This window comes from Pygoscelis adeliae, unplaced genomic scaffold, assembly GCF_000699105.1.
Source record: "Pygoscelis adeliae isolate BGI_AS28 unplaced genomic scaffold, ASM69910v1 Scaffold190, whole genome shotgun sequence".
Taxonomy (NCBI): domain Eukaryota; kingdom Metazoa; phylum Chordata; class Aves; order Sphenisciformes; family Spheniscidae; genus Pygoscelis; species Pygoscelis adeliae.
This window is the reverse complement of record NW_008823922.1, coordinates 823,153-829,134: the sequence shown is the minus strand read 5'-3', so window position 1 is coordinate 829,134 and position 5,982 is coordinate 823,153.

Here is a 5,982-nt window from a genome sequence, read left to right as displayed (position 1 = left end):
TAAATTGACCCACACAAATCCTATTTACATGTATTTATATTCACAAATACAAAGTTTAATTAATATCCTAGGACATAAAGCCCTCTAATTTACATGCAAAAGAGCGAGCCACCAAAGTTTCTCATTTGATCTCTCCCTCTACTTACTTCACTTGCTCCCATCATTCCCTTCTGAGCATGTCCCCTGATCTGTTTCGTGCACAGTCATGTCACTTCCATTTCCTCCTAATTATTTCTGGATATTTCTTCTAAAGACTCCAATGCCTTCACTTCTCCAGTATCAACAATGTCCAAGCACATCCCTGGCTTCCTTCTGCCTTTCACCTCTAAATTAATTGAGCGTATTCTGTGCAATCACTGCCTCGAAGCAGCTTCTTCCCATGCCAGCCTACCTCTTCTCCAATCCTGGCACTCAAAACAAGCTCCTCTCAGACTATAAGCAACCTGAGAACCAATATTTAATCCTTACCCTTCTTGAACGTCAGCTCTTTTCCAAGCTCATAAATATACAATCCTTCCCACTTCTCCATTTATACCTTATCTCTAGTAAATCATAAGATTTACAAACTCAGCTCCATCTGTCTGACAGTTTACAGATCTACCACTGAACACTAGGTACTTTTGTCCCAACAAAAACTGTCTTCCATGTGTCAAGCATCTCCTTATAGATGTTGAGATGACCATCTCAAGCCCAGCAGAATCTAAAAAGGGCTCACAATTCACTTCCAAATATCTGTCATCCTTTTCTCAGGCACAATGGATAAGATGCATTTCCATCACTAAAACATTCATGACACCATTTCTGATGTTGGCTTGTCCTTAAGTCCTCATTCTGAGGCTATGCCTAAGTCTTGCCAATTCTTTTTGTACAACGCCACCAAGATGTATCCTTCCTTAACCTTTTACATACCTAAGACTTGCTCTTCAGGTAGTCATCTCATCACTGTAATGTCTTTCTCCTTAAGAAGAACATTCTTGACCTTTTCATACGTAGCTTATATGCTATTTCAAAGTTAATTTCTTTCCTCTGTTTGAACTTCTCAGTCCTCTTTACTTCTTTCCTTTGCTGTAGTACATCAAACACAGACTATTGATCTTCAGCTTCAAGATTTTTCGTAACATGATCCATTTGTATTTGCCATCTCTCATATAATATCAAGGTCAGATTTCAACTTTCACTGCCAGTCATGCTTGTTGCCTAATCATTACATTTTACATTTTTAAACTCTGGCCTTTGTGTTTATATCCACTTTGCACTCAAAACTTGGAGGATCTCTCCGTTAATATTTGCAAAATGAAAATTACTATTCACTTTCAAGTACCTGCTTAAAAGCCTTCCCTTGTTGTGATACTTACAGAATCTTGAAAGCAATCTGGCATACAATGACCACCACAGTCCCTCTTGGTGATCATTACTGCACATAGGTCGTCTGGACACTTGCGTTGTTTTATACTTAAACTGCAAGCTTTGTGAGGTAGGGACCTTCTTCTCTGTGCTACAGTCAAAACAGAGTCCTCCTCTGTAAATACAATTTCCCAGCATTGCAGTAATACTGGCAGTAATAATAACAACAACAAATAAAATGCAAACCAGAAGATTTGTGAGCTGGAAAAGAATGAAGTCAGCTCAACAGATCATTCACAAGATATTGCTCTACTCATTCAGCTTGAACTAAGGAACAGTTAATCCCTTTGCACTGAGACAAACTGGCATTTTTTCAGTTTAAATTTCTCAGTCTACCATGGCCAAGAAGTTGGATGCGATGCAAAAGGAAGACTCGGGATGTGATCACTCGCGATCATAAAAGAGCTGCTCCTCCACGACAGTAAATTCCTCTAGGATCTATTCTGTGAGTATGGTAAAACCCTGTTTCACAATTCTTCAAATAAGCAATTATTGATCATAAAGTTGAAGAAACAATAGATTTGTATGGAACAGAAGTAATTTTGGTACTGGAATGGGTGATATTCTCCAAAAGAAGGGGCACTCAGGAGCTTTATTTTAGTTGCAGAGTACAATATCCTTTATTTTATACATATCTGAAATCTGATAGGAGATCGAGAATTTTCTCTTAAATGAAATCAGCCTTTGGGGAATAGGGCTTGTTCAGTTTGCATTTTTTAGCTGTGACTTTACTCATGAGACATTGTGGTTTTGGCAACTATATTAGTGCTAATCTGTTCTGGAAATTTGAAAATCTTTAGTCTGAAAGGGTTATTTCTGTATTAATTTTATTTTTTTCCAAAACCCTAAAGATAAGAGAGATAATGAAGATCTTAGTTCATACACTAAGGGGAAATTTTCTAAAACAATAATTTCAAGATAGGAAATGAGTGTGTATGACAGACACACTTGTAAAAATTTTACAAGTGGTATGTCTTCAATACTAACACAATACTGAAGGAAGACAACATAATAAAGTAGAAAAGGCATATCTGACAAAAAACTGGAATTATTTACTGCATCATGAATTAGGATCCTATAGTAGCTAAATATCACAGCAAATAGCAAATGAAGCTTGCTTTTTGCCCCCTGTAGATTTTGGAAATGAATGCTTAATTTGGAAAAAAAGGATTACTAAACAGAACTATTTGTATTCTTGAAAGAAAAACGTGCATTTCTTTTTTTAAATAAATGTGTTTCCAAAAGCTAGAATCATCTGATATGCATCAGGTCAAAGTAGGAAAAACAGAATGGAAAGGGGAAAAAGCAGCTTCAGTTACATTTTTACACGCTACATGAGAAAAAGACTGAAAAACAAGGGAAGTCTCTGGACTTGGTGAGACCCCTTTGAGGTTGGGAACCAGTACAATTACACCAGTCACGTTTGCTTCTGCGTGCAACACTTTACCTGTGATGTCCTCCTACAAGATGTAAGGTTTTAAACCCCAGGAGATAATTAGGGTTGCAGCCATGAGATCCATAAGCACCGTTTCCCGTGGGAATTCTTCCAAATTCCCTCCCCTCAAGCTTCACTTCCATTTCCCAATCTGCTCTTCTCGGATCTAATTACCCAGTGATAATTAATTGGTGGATGAAAAGCTGGACATGAGCCATCAATGTGCGCTCACAGCCCAGAAGGCCAACCGTATCCTGGGCTGCATCCAAAGAAGTGTGGCCAGCAGGTCGAGGGAGGGGATTCTGCCCCTCTGCTCTGCTCTGGTGAGACCCCACCTGGAGTACTGTGTCCTGCTCTGGATCCTCAGCATAAGAAACACATGGACCTGTTGGAGCGGGTCCAGAGGAGGGTCACAAAAATGATCAGGGGGATGGAACACCTCTCCTATGAAGAAAGGCTGAGAGAGTCGGGGTTGTTCAGCCTGGAGAAGAGAAGGCTTCGGGGAGACCTTCTTGCAGCCTTTCAGTACTTAAAGGGGGCTTATAAAAAAGATGGCGGCAGACTTTTTAGCAGGGCCTCTTGCGACAGGACAAGGGGGCTTTAAACTAAAGGGGGGTAGATTTAGACTAGATATAAGGAAGAAATTTTTTATGCTGAGGGTGGTGAAGCACTGGCACAGGTTGCCCAGAAAAGGTGGTGGATGCCCCATCCCTGGCAACATTCCAGGTCAGGTTGGACGGGGCTCTGAGCAACCTGACCTAGTTGAAGATGTCCCCGCCCACGGCAGGGGGGTTGGACTAGATGACCTTTAGAGGTCCCTTCCAACCCTAACCATTCTATGATTCTATGGTGTCCCCTCTCAGATTTTCCTCAGGCTTTGCTCACTGCTTACACTATTGCGAAACCCTGCACTCCTCTCTCCTAGCAGGGCTTGACTTCCTGCATTCTTTCTCTGTCGGCCTGCTTGGGTCTGACTTCACCCCGGACATCTTACTATCAATGGGTAACCGAAGCGTACACTTTATTTTCATATAAACAGAAACATAAGCATCCTCCACCTATCCCTATTTGCATGCACGAGAGGGTACAAATAATAGCAGGAAGAAGTTTGATTTAATGAAAGGAAAAGTTAGAATAAACTTGTTACCATGGGATGCTTCATTCCGTCAAGGAGATCTGTAGCTATGCATGTGCAGGTCACTTCATACTTCCCTTTATTCTGCCAGTATTTGGCCTATTTTTTTGGCTGTGAGTGCTGTTAAAAACTACAAACTGAAGACCAACAATTTTTATTAGATTCTTCATTGACACGGGATTTTCATATAATAAAAGCATATAAAATATATTCATCTAGCTAAAAGACTATATACTGAGCTTTCTGACAGCATTCAACTGCCTTTGTTAACTTCAAAGCTGACCCTTGCAATGTTAAATCGCCTTCCCTTGAAAGAAGCAGCATTTGATACAGGAAGTGGGGTCTGGCATTTTCAACTTTTGGACTGCCAAGGGCCCCCCATTCATAGCCCCTTGCCCCTCTGTTGCCATCAGTGAGGGGAAGCGCAGCTGGGAAGGGCCTGGGTCCTGCCCCATCACGAACAATGCAGATGACCTGCAAGAAACCCCTGGCAGCCTATGGCCAGTGGTCCTCCAAAAGAAAGGGGGTGTAGCCTGGAAGAAGTAGGCATAGGGTGAGCTGGAGCAAAGTGGGACAAGGGAGGAACAGAGGACAGTTCTGACTTGTAATTTCTAGCGATAACTAGCTATATGCGATGCGCTATTTGACTCATCTTATTAATGGTCCACTGCATGCCAGTGGCCTAAGACCAGAGAGGCATTGAGATATACCATGTACTGGTCACTTCTCCGAGACATAGTCCTGTCTTCCATACGTGATGTCTTTATTTTGAGACAAGCGGGTAGCAATTTTGGACAATGCAAGGCAAAAAGGAAACTTAACAGTATGCATGTTAGGATTAAAGTATATGTAAATCAAGATTAAAGCTCAGGCCCTTTGCAGGTGATTCATTCAAATCCATGTTCTGAAGAACTGCACTCATCTTGAGATCTCAAGTTCCCTAAGCTACCAAGAGCTCCCCAAGAGCTGTCTACATTACTGTGTACATAGGAGCTAAGGTTTTTTTGGCTGCTTGCCTGAGATTGGAAAGTTCACTCCCACACACTAAAAATGGTCACAGATCTCACCACAGCACTGTCCTCATAGCAAAGGCAATGCTGGCCTCCCCCCCAGAACCTATTAATACTATACTAACCTATTGAACAATAAACCCAGAACCTGTTAAGACTAAAAAAATAACACTGAAATAAAGGGAAAAGACTGAGCTCCATTACAAAATATACCTTCCACAATGCAGGACAAGGAAACAGAGAACATTTACATTGCCAAGGCAGCCCATTTCATACCCTACGCTTCCCAAGGTGCTCCGATGTCGAAGTGCAAACACAAACCACGCAGAGTTGGGCTTACCACAGAGGGGCACCAGGCTGTGAAATTCCACTCATGAAGTAACCATTTATCACTGTTTTGTACCACATACTCTATCTGCAAGGGTAGGCCAGAAGAATTTTTTGACACAAATTTACTACTGGGAAATTTTTGTTAAAAAAAACCTCCTACAGCTTGTGCACTGAAAACTGTAGCAGGAAACGTAACATAAAAGCAGCACAGTCAGTAAGTACTCTAGTCAGGGTAAAACCAAAAAAGAACAAACAGCTTAGATGTAGTTTTATGTGCTATACCTGCCAAAGTTCCCACATCAGGTTTCATGGGTTTATGCTCATATTTTCCTTTAAAAGGTATTTTCTCCTTTCACTGTAAAAGAAGCTACACTGTCATCAGAGGAAACCAACCAGAGTACTTTCTCTATAGTCAAGCTCACCCTAAAGTCAAATTGAAAAAAAAATTACACTGACAGTTTGGCTCTGTAATTTCTCCCGCTCAGCTTATAATAAAAACATGTAATGAAAAGTTTCGTTGTTCCTTGTGGTTGCTGAGCTGATAAAGGTTAGAGTCTCTACCTGGGAATTTGCCAATCTCTATAGCAAATGGCTTTACCTACAATCAGGTTTGTGTGAGTTGTTCAGGTATCAGTGTTACACATGTCTAAATATGTCTAAACATGTAC